At 40.0% G+C, this 18,186-nt stretch overlaps 1 protein-coding gene across 13 annotated transcripts in view; it reads right to left on the bottom strand.

Annotated features, from left to right (window-relative positions):
- TNNI3K (TNNI3 interacting kinase) overlaps nt 1–18,186 on the bottom strand; it is a 323,082-nt gene that overhangs the window by 5,916 nt on the left and 298,980 nt on the right. For 4 of the 13 annotated variants that reach the window (XR_005580798.2, XR_012512450.1, XM_074381019.1 and 1 more), the window contains one exon: nt 313–18,186. This exon is cut by the window's right edge. The exons of the other annotated variants lie outside the window; for them this stretch is intronic. The gene's annotated coding sequence lies outside the window, so the exon portion shown is untranslated. Of the gene's footprint in view, nt 1–312 lie in introns of those variants that run through there. 13 annotated transcript variants of the gene reach the window in all.

Raw genomic sequence — 18,186 nt, 5'->3', positions numbered from 1 at the left:
TCTCTATATAGATCAGTCTTTGTATATTATCCAGGGTGATCTTTTCAAAATATAAAACAGATTACAGCATTCACCTACTTAAAATCCTTCAATGCTTCACAGTTCATTTGGAATAAAATACAAATGCTCTACCTACAAGGTCCTGGTCCTGCCTACTTCTCAAACCTCAACCCATACCGCTCTCCCTATCTTTTGCTACACTTTTCGGCATTCTTTCTGTCTCTTCAGCCCTCCAAGCTCTTTCCCAATTCAGAACTTCCCTTTGTTAACTCTACCTGGAATGCGCTTCTTAATGAATGCCATCCCTTTGTGCTGAACACTTGCCCTGCCTTCATCTATGACTGACTCCTCTGCCATTCAGGCCTCAGTTCAGTCCTGAATGGCAGAGGAGCCAGTCATAGATCCTGACCAGCACTCTAAGTGACTACTCCTCTGCCCACGGCCACTCTCTATCATATCACATCACATCACATCACATATCACATCACATCACATCACTCTACTTCCTTATTTCAGAATCATAGAAAATTATCTTGCTCATTTTTCTGTTTACTTATATATCCTCCATATTCTTTCCACAATGAGGGTAGGAACTTGTCTCTCTTGTTCTCTGCTATATCCTCAACACTCGGAACAGTGCCTGGTATATAAGAGAAGCTTAACAGAGTTTTTGAAGCATTTAATAGAATTAACACATCCTTAAACGACATTTTCCCCACCAGTCACTCAATACTCCCCCAAAAGGGTCTTATTATAAGAAAAACCTTACCACAGCACTCCCCTGCAATTCCCCAAGCTGATATACCAAGTCCTCTATAGCCCTACTCATGTCTCTCTGTATTGTATTCTACAATTTCTCAACACATTTTTTGCCCAAGTTCAAGGCAGACAAATAAACTGAATTTTCTAAACATTCCTCAATTTTCTCTTCTCTAATGACTGTGACTGAGCTGACCTCACTGCTTGAATACAGGCAGTGCTTGACTTACGACCGCAGTTGGGACCGTGGAACGGTCGTAACACGATTTGGTTGTAAGTTGAGTAGGCTCTATGTATAGTTGAAATGGTGCACGCGGAGATGGTAGTGCTGCCAGAAGCTGGTCCACACTGTCGTACGCCCAGCTGGGCAATGTTTGCGCTGCCAGATGCGGAGCAGTCGTGGCTAGCGATTGTGGTCGTAAAGTCCAATGGTCGTAAGTTGCATAGGTCATAAGTCGATCAATGCCTGTATGCCTATTTATCCCTGATAGGAAACCGTATAGCACTATGGTTAAGAATGAGCATTCTATGCCAGTCTCCTTGGATTTGAATCCTGACACCATCACTTAATATCTTGGCAAGTTATTTAACTATTCTATGCCTCAGTGATGCAACTATAAAATGGGAATTATAACAAGACTTAATGTATAAAGTTAATTATGAGTACTAAAAGAGTTAATAAGTTTAAAGCACTATGGACATTGCCGGAATTCAGTCAGCACTCAATAATTGTTACCTACTTTTATTATTCTTCAAGGTATAACTCAAAGTTGGCATCTTCCTTGAAGCCCTCTTGAAAATCCCCAGTCAGAATTAACCTCTTCCTCTTCCATACCCTTCTCGAACTTGATAATCCTACCGCAGTACTCATCAGAGTCTGCCTTAGTGTAGAATTATCTGTATTTGTATGCCAGTGAACCTCATTACACAGATAGTTCCTGGAGATCAGAGATTATGTCTGACATCTTTAGATTCCCCACAGGGGTTAGCCAGTACTTTGCAAATACTTAAACGAAAAGTATGTTAAATTAAATAAAATTAAAGTATTATAAAATGTTCATTTAGAGACATCAGATATTTCTGAAAGCTAACGTAAGTTCACACTGATTAATTCTTTCTACTTGCCTTAACAATGAATGCATCTTTGGCCTCACTTCCTTAAGCTAAAGAGTAGAGATGCTGCTTTTTAGAAGAAAGCACTACTTAAAAAGAAGACAAAGTATTGGCTTTAATGTGACATGATGTGTTCTCAATCAACATTAAATGGCAACAGAATGTCACTCAAGACATTTTTCAAAACACTATTTCCCTTATTAATATATGTGACTTCTTTAGAACTACCTCCTTTTAAGAAATGTGCTATGCACTGTAGTCTTGGCAACACAATACAATAGGAAATAAATATTTTATCAGCAAAATGGCTATCTGGTTTCCTCTGAATAAAAGCTCATATCCAAACTGCTCTGCTTGCTCGGTTGCTAAATGCAATCCATGTCAGCGGACTTAACCTTTTTGCCCAAGAGATACCACATAGGCTGGCTCCAGACGCTGTTCTAGGATGACAGACAGATGGAAGCTACCCATGCCCAGGTCAAACAAAACAAGAAACCAGACCCTGATCAATGGAACTAGCTGTTTGAACCATGTGCATCCAGACTTCAGCAAGGGTTTCACAGATGCCCAGGGTTTAGGAGATACATCAGACCTTCTATTTCTGAAGTTGTGGTCAGTGAAGATAAGGAACTTACAGTGATGCAGCTGCCTCAGGAATTCGATAAAAGTAAATGCGAACTAATGACAGGTAAGGAAAGCACTCAATTTTGCAAGTATTTCAACACTGCTTGTCAACTAGGTAGTCTTCTTTATGCTAAAAAGATGACATAGATCATAGACAGCCATATATATGAGCTACTAGTTACTATATGGGTAATTTTGTGGATGCAAAATGAAATTTTATTTTATTAAAAGAGAATGAGTCTTTGGGTTAGTTTTTGCATACTATCATGTTATATTAATATATATTATTGTAGTGCTAATTCAAATTAGCTCTATGATATATACATAAATATAAATATTATCATCAGCCACTGTTTTTTTGTAAAGGTGCATGAAGCTATGAATAATTTATTAAGATGAAGAACAGAACCCAAAACTTTAAAATATATTTTTTACTAATTAATTCATGCCTTAGGGGTATAGATGTCCTAGTGAACATCTGCCAATTAGATCAGCTCACACTCAAATCCACAATATGTAAACTGTATTTTTGAGTGTGCAAGCCATTTAGGCCATGGGTTGTCAGAACAAATTAGCCTGTTTGCAAATAGTCACATTGTCTGTGAATGAATTAACGCACCCTGGGCAAAGACAGGAACCAGAACATTTAAAACTGACAGGCCAGGTGTGGTGGCTCATGCCTGTAATCTCACCACTTTGGGAGGCCAGAGCTGGTGGATCACCTGAGGTCAGGAGTTGGAGACCAGCCTGGCCAACATGGTAAAAGCCCTTCTCTACTAAAAATACCAAAATTAGCCAGGTAAGGTGGCAGGCGCCTGTAATCCAAGCTCCCTGGGAGGCTGAGGCAGGAGAATTGCTTGACCCCAGGAGGCAGAGGTTGCAGTGAGCCAGGGTCGTGCCACTGCACTGCAGCCTGAGTGACAGAGTGAGACTCTGTCTCAGAAAACAAAAACAAAACAAAAGAAAAAAACAACTGGTGACAGAAGCGTTAAGAAGAATGGGAAAAGTGCTAGAAGATAATATATGCAAAGATAGCCTCAACTCTCCAAAGCAGGAGTCAGACAGAGCCTACAAACTAGACTAGTGAGTTAATGTACATTATGGGCAAATCTTCAGAAAGGAATGAGTTAAACAGAAGTTTTCTCGGCTCTTAGAAAATACTGATTACTAGGGGCTACCATGGATATATTAAGAAAAGAAAATTGTTCTAGATTTGCTGTATTTTTTTGAGGGAGTGAAGATAAATATAAAGGGGGAATTAACAGGCTGGAACATACAGCTGGATTCTAGCAGAGTGTTGGACAGAATTACTCCTGAATGCTTTAAGTAAGAAGGGGAGATCTGTGCCAGATGACAAGTGATTAGACTGAACTGTGACTGACTGAATATCCACAACCGACACAGTCTTCGAATAGTGAAGACGTTTCATACAGATGACATTCCAACAGAGTTAAGTTGAGCCTTAGACATTGGGAATAATTAAAACAAAACACTGCATTTCCCAAGATTAGAACTGTCCAAAAAGGGGTTGAATTGTTCTAGTAGGGGGTCCTGTTCCATCCCTAGAAGTCTGTAAGCTAAGGACTGGAGTACCTCTTGGCTCCAGGTGTTGTAGAGGAATTCAGGCATCTACCTGGAGGTCTGACAAGTGATGTCCCAGATTCCTCCATTTCTTACATTCCATGATTCTTTTTGTTGTTGTTGTTGTTGTTGTTGTTTGTTTGTTTGTTTTGAGACAGAGTCCTTCTCTGTCCAGCCCAGGCTGGAATGCAGTGGCAGAATCTCAGCTCACTACAATCTCCACCTCCCAGACTCAAACAATTCTTGTGCCTCACCACAAGAGTATCTGGGATTACAGCTGTGTGCCACCATGCCTCGCTAATTTTTTTTTAGTAGAGACGGGGTTTCACCATGTTGGTCAGGCTGGTGTCAAACTCCTGTTGATCCACCCACCTCCACCTCCCAGATTGCTGGGATTACAGGCGTGAGCCACGGCACCTGGTCACATTCTGTGATTCTTTAGAAGGTGAATCACATAGACTTGAGAAGCTAGTTTGGGCATGTTGGAAAAGCAGAGTGAGATTACACTGTCCCTATTTAGTCAGGACATGTATATCTTCCTTATCTAAAGTGTCTGACATTTGGCCAGGGCTGAATGCCTGATTTTCAATACTGGCTATACATTACCACTGCTACTCAGGGTGGTGTTAGTAGCTTTTGTCTGTATCCATTTCATTTGAAATGGTAACTGAAACCTGCTATTTGCCTGAAGGAACTGTTGCATTTAGTGCTCCATCTCAAAGGAAGAACTACATTGCCATTTGAGATGAAACAGAGGAAACTAGAGAAACCACTTTCACATAAACCCATCCTTAAGGATTTGAATGACAGGTTGTGTAAGGCTGGCACTAGAAAATCCAGAGCTGCCTAACAAGAATTCTTACATAAATTGGTAGAATATTCATGTTGCTTTTAGGATCTACTCCTAAAACTATGTAATTTAATCCAAAGCGATATATTGTTAAGCAAGTCCCAAGAAGAAATATAAAAAATAATATCTGAAGAGACTGGGGAATTCTGGTGCCATCTTTCTAGCGTGGTGGGACCAGGCACAATGTGTCACAATAATCCAAATGGCCCCATTTAGAGCCCCAAAAGCAGACAATGTTGTGGCTTCCAAACTACAGCCTGCCAAATGTTTTTGGTATTGGAGCAATGAATCATGGTTTTGGCTGTGGGATTTCTTGAATTCTCAGAATATTTGCTAGTGCCACAATTGCTTCTGACTGAATTACATTCCAAAGAAGACTTCAGATGGGTATGCAGTCCAAAAGAAACCATTTTTTTTTAAAATCACATTCTTTTGAGTGCAAAGCTTTTGCAAAGTTGGGAACTTTGATTTGTTGAATTATAACAGATGTATACGATTTTACATGGCTTGAAAGTAAGAGTGAAATTAAAACAATTAAAAAACAATCAAATAAAAATAGAGACCCAGAACATTAAGTTCTTCTATGATATAATGATAATAATTTCTTATACTTGCAGAAGGCTTTATAGCTTGCATATACTTTTCTATCGATTGGCTTGTAGCATTTGTACAAAACCCCTGTGAGGTATCTGGGAAGGAATTAATTTCACCTGCATTTTGGGGATGCAAAGTCAGGCTCAGAAAGTTTGAATGACAGAGCTAGCAAGCAACAGAACCTGAACTCGAACAGAAGTTTTTCAAACTTCCAGTCCATACTCTTTCTACTAAAACACACTTCATTTAAAAATAGCACATATGAAACTATTGTTCAGTTATCATTTGGGGAGCTCACTGAATTACAGAGCTGATAATGAGAGAAAAGGTTTTGGATTCTTTGTTCATAAAGATGAACACTAAATTCTTCTTAGAGAAACATCCCTTATAATCATAGCAAAATCAGAAACAGCTTTCTCCTGTTTGCTTGATTTTTTAAAAATGATACTTTCTTTTATTCAGCAATTGCTTGCCTGTTACCGTGCTATGATGCTAACACATGAGATACACATGCTCTAAACTTTCTAAATGAGAGATTTATGATTCCTCTCAACCCTCTGATCTTGTGTAAAATTTTCTAAGCTGCATGCATGGATTCATCTTCCTAAACACAGCCTGGGCTAGGTTGAACAGAAAACTATTAGGTTACTAGTGTGATTAAAGACTTCAGGCAAAATTTTCTTCCATTCAAATTGGTCCAATTAGTTCTTACACAGCTAACAATGTCTTCAGGCTACCTGTACCCTGGAAGATTTAGCCATTTTCATTTAATAAGGCAATACCATTCAAAGCCTCCCAACTTTGCAAACATGTTTTGTGGTTTATTGCCATCTGTCATAATAAAGTTACCCATGTGATAACATTAGCACAGGGATCAATGCCATATGCACACTCACTGCCTTCTTCAAGAGGGTATCTCCAATTTAGAAGTTATCTCTTATACTTCAAAGGAATCATACACAATAATATCTAAACAGAATTTCAGTTCTTTGCCTCAATCTAAGGAATGAATACAAAGAAAAGGTGGAGAAACAGCCTGCTAAGATGTCTAATAAAGGTGTTTACACTAGGATAATAAATGCCTTGCCATAGAAAAGGCTACTAGAGTCATCTGGCTCATCCTTTTGGCATTTAGCTGAAAACAAATGGATCTATTTAAAATAGATCTGTCATACAGGGTAAATGCCTTCGAATGCTTTTCAGTGTCTTTCTATGTAGCCCACCTTTTCTCCAGCCTAAAGAGTAAGATGTTATTTCCATTAGAGACAGGAATTATTTGGCCTAACTTTGAAATGATCCAGTCAGACTCTTATGAATGACGATTTGCTAATTTATCAGTTAAGTTCAACATGTTTATTTATTCACTATTTCATCTTGGGTGTTTTCAAAGTGTTATTTCATTTTTGTCAATATTTCCTACTTGACAATGTCCTAAATTGAAACAAATTTATTGCTCCCATTACAGCGAATGGGCAAGGGCCAAAGCACTTAATGGGGCCAGAGGTCAGTGCAAAATATCTCTTTCAGGAATATCAAACCCATCAGTTTTCTTTCAATGGCAAACATCCCCAGGCTATAAAAGAACTAAAAGATTTGGCAACCAGGTCATGGTTCTGCTTGAGCCATTAGGCAAACATCCAAGGTCTCAGCTCCCCTCAATTTTAAAGGGAAAAGCAATTAGGCAAAGAATTATGAATAAGGAAAAATGCAGTGAAAACTTAAAGTGTGTATTAATTCCTTGATGGCTCATAAATTTTTAATATGCTCATCAGTAACCTAACAACACTACCACCTCTCAATTTACCTATTAATTTAAGCAGGTACAAATGAGTCAGCTGTACAAACCATTAGGAGGCAGACTTTGCATGCCTTCACTGCTAAAACAGAGGAAAATCCTCTATAGTAAAATCTCTCATACCCCTCACCTTCTGTACTATCATGCAGAAAAAAAAAATTAAACTTTAAATCTAAGAGTTCTTGGCAGAGTGACAGTCATACGGTCCACTCCTCAATTCCTCATTTTCCCACTTACCAACTTACCAGGAAGGAAATTTAGGCCTTAAGAATCGAAAGAACCTGTCCCAGTTCATATGTCAACGTTGTAGTGAAATCAGGAATATAACCTGGAATTCTAAATTTCTAGTTTTATTTCTAAGAAGAAAAGGAAAACAAATGTGTTGCAGACCTGCAAAGTGCCAGGGACTCTACTAGATGCTTTACCAAACTTACAAAAGTTTCCCTACCTAACAACCCATTCTATATATGAGGAAACCAAGGCTCAGAGGATCTATGTTTTCTACAAGATTACCCAGTTGTAATTCAAACCTAGGCTAGGCAGTTATTAAATATTTTCCAACTTAACTCTGTTGGCTCTAGAAGTGATTCTCAAAGTTATGTCTCTATCCTTATCTCTCTTCCTTTCTCCATGACTGTTTGTCGAGCACAATCCCAGGAGCTTTCTGCTATATATTAGGAATATAGACATGAGTGTGATGGATATAGACCCTATCCTCTGGAGTAAATAGAAATGTAGACACATAATGGCTGGGCACAGTGGTTCATGTTTGCAATCCCAGCACTTTGGAAGGTCAAGGCAGGAGGATCTCTTGAGGCAAGGAGGTAGAGGATGCAGTAAGCTGTGATTGTGCCACTGTTCTCCAGCCTGGGTGGCAGAGTAAGACTCTGTCTCAAAGAAAGAAAAAAAAGAAACCACAGACATGTACAGGTAAGCTTCAACACAGGAGAAGGGACATGCTCTAAGGACACTCTCCCTATGCAGTGAAAATGAAAGACAAGCCCTGGTTCACAAGGGGTGGGGTCATCCAGGGATACAGCAAGGTAGGAACATATGGAAAGACTTTGGAATCAAATGGCTAAAGTGAATACATGAACTTTTTTTTTTTAAAAAAGTTTTATTTAAATATCTTAAACATAAAGTTGCCACAATTATACAGTGTTTGTTTTTCTGAACCATTTGAGAGTAAGTTGCCAATGCAATGCCCATCATCTCCCAAATACTTTAGCAGAGTTCTAAAATAAAGACATTCTCCTTCATAACCACAATACAATCATTCAATTCTTCCATCTACTCCCAGATGCCATTCAAGTTTTGCCAATTATCTCAATAATGCTTTTTATAGCAAAAGAATCTAATTCAGAATCACATGCAGTAATGAGTTGTCATGTTTCTTTATTCTCTCTCTGTCTGAAATGGTCTCTCAGTCTATACTTGCATTTTAGAATCATGACACTTTTGAGTATGACAAGCCAGTAATTTTGCAGAATGTCCTTCAATTTTGGTTTTATCAGAAGTTTCCTAATGATTAGATTCAAAGTATGCATCTTCAGGGGGACGTATCACAGAAGTGAGGTTGTTTCTTTCATTGTGTCCTATCACATTTTGATTTGTGCCATTATTGTGTTGTTAATTTTGATTACTTGATTGAGTGGTGTCTGATAGGAGTCTACACTATAAACTTTCTCTTTTTTTCTTTATAATTAATAAGTATTTTGTGAGGAGATATTTTAAGACTATATAAATATTCTGTACCTCAGCCAAATTTTATTATGTCATTTATATCTATATAAACTTATAGTTACCATTTTATTTATGTCACTGTCATTATTTATTTTGATACTCAAATTAACTCATAGTTGGCCACCTGGGGTGTTCTCAATATATCCCTTTGATATGTCACCATCTTTCTTTATATCTCTCTACTTGCTGGTGCAAGATATTTCAGGCTTATTTTCTTGTTTTGTGCATTCCTTGTCTCAGCCTTAAAGTCTGCCATTTCTTCAAGTGCCTTGCTTCCTTTTGGTAAATAATAGTATTTAGAAATGAAAATTGAGGTACTAGGTGGTGTGTTCCTGTGGCTGAAGTGCCGCTCCTCCCAGGCCCTGTCATTTAGCAGGCACTGCTAGAGCATATGTGTGAGCACACATAGATGTGTAAACACATTTAGACTTCTCTCTGTCAAAGCATGCTTCCACCAACATCTCCAATTCCAAACCAACCGACAGAGTTGATTCTAGTTTTCATTCTCTCCATTTTCACAACACCATTCTCTGAGAGTGAGAAACCTGGTTCCCATTATCCTAAATATATTTACTTCTTTGATCATTGTCCCTGAATGTACAAATCTCCCATTGGTGTTGCACCCTTTCTCCACTCCCACACACACACAGATATCCTCCTTTACCCACGAAGGCTCCAATATTTCACACCCATATGGAAGCCTTCCCCACTCTCATGAGTTCTGATACCCACCCACCTATTCCCCACCTGCCTGCCCCAAGTGGGTCCTTCCTCACTTACCTTGGGATCCAGCATTCAGCAATGAACTATGTACCTTATGCCATGACCTCCTCACCCTGCTCAGGCTCCAGCCCTTTGCACTGAGTTGCCTGCCCGTACATATACCTTCTTCACCACCCTCATGCTCCAACTTCCTTCCACCAGGCAAGTTCCTGTGCCATGTCCTTCCTAGCCTGCATGGAACCACAGTGGCACTGCTCTGTAGGATGTCCTGCTTACCATGCCTGGGCTCTGGCCTTACTGGGGCCACTGTATTCTCTACTCTTCTCATAGATACCCTTCTTCCTGGGCTTGGACTCTGACCTCCTATGCCAGGTTGCTCTCCCATGTGACTACCTTCTTGACCATATTTAAGCTCTCCCACTTTGGCTGGGGAAACGCTTTCCTTCTCCCACTTTTATTCTGACACCCTGTGCCAGGCAGGGCCACCCCCACTCCCATCCACCACATATTCTCCACACCTCACTTGGACTTTGACATTCTGCTCCACACCCATTGGGGAATTCTACTGTACTGAGTCCTGTGTAATGGCTCTGGACTAAAACATTCACGAAGGGAAGGAAAGAGAGAAAACAGTAACAATGGTGAAATTTTAAAAATGTTAATCAGATCATGTCACCTCCCTGATTATAATCCCCCAGGTACTGCCCAACACATGTAGATGAATACCCTAGCAACCCTCCCTGGCTGATAAACCCTCATGACCTACTCTGGAACTTCATCTTATACCACTTTGCTCTGTCTCCCCTATCCACCATGGAGGCCTTCTGTTTCTCCTCTTTGCTCATGCCTTAGAAAGCCCACATTTGCTTTTTAGCTATGCTGGATACAGTTCTCAAAGTCTTCTTATGACAGACTTGTCTTTGTCATTTTCCACTCAAAGTTTGTGTTTCCTGTTTTTTTACTATGCCTGGTTTCTCAGTAAATACAGATTAAGTGAACGACTGAATGAACGCCTGATGTTTCCTCCTCTGCAATTTTATTCATGTTTATGTTTGCCTGTTTACTCTGATTCTTTTTAACAAAGTTAGTGGTCATTAGTGAACCTCCTTTCATTTCTTTAGCCACTGCTCAGGGATAAGCTATATTTCCCTGACTGCTGCACACATGAGAGCTGTGACCTCTGCAGAAAGTTCCCTATTCCTTTCCCTTGCCCAGCCCATTTCATCTTCCACAGCAGTGCCAGAGAAATCTGAGAATGATTTCCCATTATAATATCCTGGTCTATCCGGTGGTTCTCAGGGCAGTCTCACAGATATAAAAGTGAACTGGAAGACAATGGAGAGTGTCCATGCAAACTTCACCTCTTCTCTGATGGAGGTGATGGCCACATGGAGGAAGAAGGAGGGCTTGGCACTCCTCCAGCCATTTGCTTTCATAACTGGCATGGAACTTATCTCACACTGCAGTGAACTATAATTTTTCTGTCTCCACAACTGAACTTTGGGTTCCTCAGGAACCCTACCTTCTGAGTCTCCGTGTGCCTGGCGCTTCACACAGTACCTGGGACTGGCTAGTAAAAGTGTTTACAGTGACCTGAAGGTAGTCTTCATATTTTTCCATAGGAAGGTGAATTTCCAGTGTAATACAGCTTTCAGGTTATGTGACTCGAAAAAATACAGATTTTTATGCTTTTAGAGCAGGTAAGGGTCAGCACACTTTCCCTGTAAAGGACCAGAAGTAAATATTTTAGGCTTTGTGAACCACATGGTCTCTTGCAACTACTTCACTCTACTGCTGTGGTGCAAACACAGACATAGATAATATGTAAACAGTAAGTGTAGCTGTATTCCAATAAAACTTTACAGAAACAGGCAGGGAGTTGGATTTGGCAATGAATTGTAGTTTACCAATCTCTTCCTTAGAGCGGCAGATAAGTCCTATACATGTTGCTCTCCTAAGCTGCCTTCTACCTTAGAGCCGAAGAATGATATCTTAGTGAATGTAGCATCTCCACACATCTTAAATTTTCATAGCTTCTCCTAGGAGAGGAATGTTAACGACTAAAATGCATGAGCTAATGGAAAACAGAAAAAATATCCAGTTTATATTTATTTAGTGTTTACCATATATTAGACATGTAGAAATTGCATTCTCACTTCACTTTCATTGCAACCTAATGAAGAAGATGATATTCTTATTTTCATCTTATAGCTGAGAAATTTGAGACTTGGAGAGCTCAACTAACTTGCCCAGGGTCACAGGTTATAAGTCGTAGAACTTGAATTTGAACTCAGGTCTATCTGAGCCCAAGCTTTTAACCACTACTTTATACTATTGGCCACTGGGTAGTTACATAAATAAAAATCACAAAACCAATTTTATTGATGGAAGATAAAAGCAGCAACTAGATTGGAGCCTACAGAGCAATACATATTCTTTTCCCCTTTTGGATTGAGAAAAGTTCAAAGGCCATCTTTGTTGATTTTAGATATCTGGGCTCCTTTGTGTGAATTCAGATCCCTGCAAGAAATTCCATGTTCCTTTGTTCTTTATGACAAGCCAGTCCGAATGGGAAGGTTTTAAAACTCCCTAAATTCTTTGAACATGCAGAACATTGATCTTCACAAACCATTTGAAATACCCTAAGGAGGTTACAAAATTACAAGCAATGATTTTTTTTTTTTAAATGAATGTATACTAAACCTCTGGGACCTTTTGCCTCATCACACAACACCAAAGCATTCTTCTCCTCCTCTGTGTATTCTTTGCTGTCAGACCCTGAATAACAAAATGGTATTATGTCACCAGGGTGCCTTGTTCTCATTGAAAAGCTCTTCTCCTGCCAGTAATGTGGGGGCTCTTTCCCCACTCTGGCATGATATGCTGTGATGCGTCTTTGAATCCTGGGGCAATCCAGGGTTTGACATTTCCTGCCGAGCCAACCACTGCTCCTGGCTTCTGTATTGACGGGAACATGACTGGATTCTGTAAGAAGTTCTCTGTGGCCTTCTGCACAGCCAGACTTCGATGGTCATTCTTATATTGGTATTTATTAAGCTTTGATATGTGGCACACCAGAAACACACTCCTTCAGAATAGAAGCCGTGCTTTGTTACTTATCTCTGTAGTCCTGGCATTTGGGCACAGAGTTTACTTGCAACACTTATTTCAAAAACAAATTTGGTTGAAAAGAGCTCCTGGCCATTTCTTTAGCCTCATCTCTCAGCCTCAATGTTCTGTGCAGGTTGGCCACGTGGTCAGAAACTCGGGGTGTCAATTGGACTGAGCCAGCTTCCAGTCTGGGCACCTCTACTTTCTGGCTGCTGTCCTTGAGCAAATTATTTTACCTTCCTGTAAATACCTTTTCTGTACCATGAGGACGATAATAGTGCTTATTACATATGTGAGTCTTTGTGAGAATTATATGAGATGGTATACAAGCCAAGTGCTTAGAAGAATCCCTCACACACAGGAGGTGCTCAGTGTTAGCTATTATTCTCATTCTCATTTATGCCTATGCATTCCTTCCTTCCCCTCTTCCACTAGATAATGCTACTCGTCTTTCAGGCCTCAGCTTTCCCCTCCCCAACACTTGGTTAGGTGCCCTGTTTAGTATGTCCTTTAACACACCGAAGAATAGCATCTTTGATTCTTTGTCTGTGTCCCCAGTATCCAGCTCATAGCCTATGCTAAGTAGAATACTTATCAGGAGGCTGAGGCAGGAGAATTGCCTGAACCCAGGAGGCGGAGGTTGCGGTGAGCCGAGATCGCACCATTGCACTCCAGCCTGGGTAACAAGAGCGAAACTCCGTCTCAAAAAATAATAAAAAAATTAAAATAAAAAATAAAAAAATAAAAAAGTAGAATACTTGCTATATAATTGAATGTATAGAATGTAGGTATAAAAGAGCAAATTAATTGGCTACATCTCCTTCCAGTCTCAAAGTACCTCAGCCACAGCAATCCTGTCAGAATCAGCCTAATGAAGTTACCTCTCTGCGCAAACCCCTGCAGGCACACATCTCAATCACAGTAAATCTCCAAGTCCTGCCAGTGGCCTCTTCCCCTTCATGAAGTGGCCCCCTTACTTCCCTACTACATTTCCTACTATAGGTCACCATCATCATTTTCGTTCATCTGGCCTCTGGGCTGTATTCTCTGAATCTACAGACATAATCCCACCTTGGAATTTGCACTTGCCCTTCCTAGACCTGGCAAGGCTGATCCCCAAAGACTGGCGGTTCTCTTGTTCACTTAATTCACATCTTTGCTCCAATGCTGTCTTCTGCGTGAGGCTTTCCTTCACCATTCTATTTGAAATTGCGAACTACATCTCTTTCTTCACTCCCTATCCTCCATACCTACTTTAATACTATATAATTTCCTTTTTAAAAAATTGCCTGTCACTCTCCTCTCACATTAGAATAAAAGCTCCATGAGGGAAGAGATTATTTTTTGTGTTTGATTTGCTGCTGTTATCTCCAGAGCCTAGAGGTAAAAGCTTTGGATATTTGCTAAATGAATAAATACATTAGATTAAAATATGCTAATTGTTCTTAGAACCAAGAAAAATGACAAATATTTTATGAGCATCATTCCAGAAGAGATTTATGTGACCTTTTCCAAATGCATTTTCCTGTGCAATTATTTAATTGGGAGAAGTTGTGTGGAGATTCCACAGTGAGTCACCAGTTGGCCCTACATACCTCAGCTCTGGCCACAGCCAGCGGAACTCCACAGCAGCCCTGGAGTCCACACAGTGTCAGGTGCAGAAGACTTGCCCTTTGCTACCTAATAGACCAAACCCCCTCTATTTCTGGCAGGCCCACAGAGCTATTCCCTTTGCCTGTTTCCATAACCATCTGAATGGGGCAGAGATCAGGCTGTTAAAATTCCCAACCGACTCCTCAGAATGCCTCTAAATACTTCTCATGGTAATTGCCACACAGTTATTAAGTATTTTGAAGAGTTTTCACATTCACCAGAGTCTTTGTGGACACAAAAACTGCTGGACTGTGTTTGTGGCTGGCCACAGTTAGGCTCTTGACAAATGTCAATGCTTTGCAAAAACAATTTTTGGTAAAAGCAACAACTCCACATTCACTCATGCCTTTGGAATTGTGGCCTGATAATCTGCCTTGTTCTCCCAGATATGTGTATAGAAAAACACAAATATCATGCTCAAAATTTGATGATACATGTCTTTACAAATCCATATGGAAGTGTCAAGTGGGATAATGTCTATAGATGTGTTTTTTGAAATCATAGATGTTAGAAAATTTATTTCACATACAATTCCTTATTTAATCTTCCCAGCAACCATGTGGTATTGGTATTATGATATAAATATTTTTTTCCTTGAAGAAACCGAAGTGCAAATTGGTCAGGCAGTTTGCCTCAGGTCACCTGGCTGGTAAGAGGGAAGAGAAGATTCAGACAGGACCCATACTGAGGCTATTGTTTTTCTGCTCCACAGTGTGGCTGTATTACAGAAACCTTGTGATCTGTTGTAGTGAATACATGGGGCTTCCCTTCTTATTAGTGATCTGGATTCTTCAATTTCCAGTGGGCAGTTGGACTTGGGAGTTGGAAGTGTAGGCTTCTGATCCTGAACCTACTGAAGCTTTAGATCATGCAGTGCTGGATTTTACGTGTTCATAGTCTAATCTTGAATTCCCTCTACAGATAAAGTTTCCACTAAAGCCAGGGGCTAAGGTAAAGAGACCACAGATTTTCAACCTAAGAAATATACCAATTTGAATCCATATTTGAATCAAATGATCAATATTCTAATTAGAAAATGAAACATATTCTGGAATTGCTTCCTGGGGTATTTTTCTCTCTCTCTCTCATTCTCTCTCTCTCTCTCTCTCTCTCTCTCTCTCACACACACACACACACACACACACACACACTGTCTCTCTCTCTCTCTCTTTAGGGACCAGAAAAGCAGGTACTTACATTTTGGGAATATGCAGGAAAAAGGCAGATTCCCTCTTTTTCATGCTGCTTTTTAAATGTATAGTACCCTCAGGAGTGGGTCTTCTATACTATGTGGGGAGAATTAGTCATGCAACTCCTACTACAAATATTCCCCAAGCACCATTCTGGAAGTGTACCCCTTGGTCTATCTTTTAATATGAGACACCAAGCTGAAAGGAAATCTTGTCTAGGGAACGGGTAATCTGAGCTGCTGCAGGTTCCCATAGGAACACTAGGAACTCACTGCCTTATTTATGCGCATTTGCGGCAGCTGCCTCCTTTGGTTCCTGGCTCTTAGTAAGTACAAGCAGCAGCTCCAAGAGCAGATCTATCCTAAATATCTCTCTTTGAAGCCCTTGAGTCCATAGCCTTCTATTTGTGTCTGGACCCGATTCATCAAGGGCCTGAATGCTTCACCTGCTATATTAAGTTTCCAACAGAGCCTGAACCAGACTTTTTAAAAAAGAACAATCCCTGGCCAGCGAACCAGCATGAGAGCATTGGAAAAGTGATAAGGCAGATAGTAATTACTGCCTGTCATCTATCATTGGAGGGATGTTGATCTATCTCCCTCATCTGAATGTTTTTACTCTACCTGAATCTCAGTTACCTGTTTGGAAGATTAACAACAGTTGGATGCAGCCCCAGAATCACTCTGGGCTTTTGAGTAATTATGATTCATAGCAGAAATGGCATTATGAATAGACCAGCACAGGCTTTAAAGAAATTCTGACTTAGGGATCAAAACACTTAACATTTCAGTAGAAATAGCAAGAAACATTCACTCACCCATTTATTCATTCATGTATTCATTTATTAGACCTTGTGCCCCTCTTATCATAAATTTATCACGCTTTGCTGAAATGGCTTGTTACCAACTCTGTGAGAATAGGGACTGGGGCCATTTTGCTGATCACTGTGATCTCCGTGCTAGGAATATAGTGTGTCTTTACCAATCATTTGCCAAATAAAGGAAGGCAGAAAGGAAATGAAAAAGGCTTTATGAAAATAGTAGAATTTAATTTTGACTGCATATATCTATATATATAAGTATATATATATGCACATACACACATACATAATGCATTTACATGTATGTGTGTGTGAGAGAGATAAGGTAAGGATTTATTGTACTAGAATACATATTTCATAAAACAGTTAACATTTATTGAACAGTAACTATGTGCCAGGCATTGTTTTAAGTGACTTACATAGATTGTTTCATTTAATCCTCACAATGACCATGAAGTAAGTATCATTATTATGCCCGTTTTATAGATTAGGAAGCAAATAGCAACTCGAAAGAAGTTAATGAGCTTGGGCAAGATCACACAGAGAAAATGGCAGTGCCACAATGTGAACCCAGCCAGTCCTACTGGGAGCACATGCTCCTTATCACTACAATACACAACCTCCAAATATATCCTAATTTCAGCTCTGCAAACTTCTACGGTGATGGAGAGAGGACATTATTATCTAAAAAAATATTCTGAAGTTGAAGCTGTTGCCCAAAGGAGAAACAGCTATAAGAACACTCTGTCCAGTGAGGGCACCCAGAGCAGAGAAGGTGGATCTGCGCTTCCACAAAATACAGCAAGCAGGACTCACACACTGCCACAGGGACCCTGAGGACTATTCAATCTTCCCTTCACCTCTGCTCCCATCACCAGTATTCACAGCTGTGCAAGTTAAAGCTCCAAGCAATCCTCCCCAAGATGAGCCAGCTCCAAATGTAACTTACAGGTTTAAGTTTCATAAGGGGCTTTTTAGACCTGTTACACCCACCCCAGCTGCTTAGACATGTTGCAAATCAGAGGGGACTGCTTTCTTTATCACTGCCTCATAGACCAAGTCCCAAATACCGGATAGTATGTCCCAGGCCTCCCTTCCGTCTTCCCTCTCTTTTGTTCTCAGTGTCTTAAAAATAGAGGTATACCATACAGTTGCCATTTAAAGAAGGACTGATTTTTCTCATTTTCTTGAAGCCGTGAGACAGAAATATTGATGTTTTGCCAAAAATTTTGGAAAGGGAGGAAGGAAAAGTTCAAAGGAGACAAGTATGGACTGAGAGAAAAAGAGCCAGAGGCAGAGGAGGCAACAGGGAAACAGATGGTTGGATGAGCCTCAGAAATGAGAAGCTTGATTTCTCCATCCCAGGTAAAGAGAGGAGAATCCATGCAGTCATAGAGATCCTGGAGGGGCTGAGGAAGAAAGGCAGGGGAAATCATCCTAGGTAGCCTCAGATTCTTCAGAAATGTCAGAGGCGAGGTCACTTCAATTCTGTATGTGTATTTAAATGCCGTATCTTAAAATCTCACACTAAAGATGCTAGTTCAGTCAACTTTTGAAAAATGGAATGATAGTTTATAATCAAGGCATATGAGGATGCTAATGCATGAGAAAAGACACAATGGACTGTTTG

Source organism: Saimiri boliviensis, chromosome 11, assembly GCF_048565385.1.
Source record: "Saimiri boliviensis isolate mSaiBol1 chromosome 11, mSaiBol1.pri, whole genome shotgun sequence".
Classification (NCBI taxonomy): domain Eukaryota; kingdom Metazoa; phylum Chordata; class Mammalia; order Primates; family Cebidae; genus Saimiri; species Saimiri boliviensis.
Note: the sequence above shows the minus strand (reverse complement) of the source record. Positions and strands in the feature narration are given on the sequence as shown.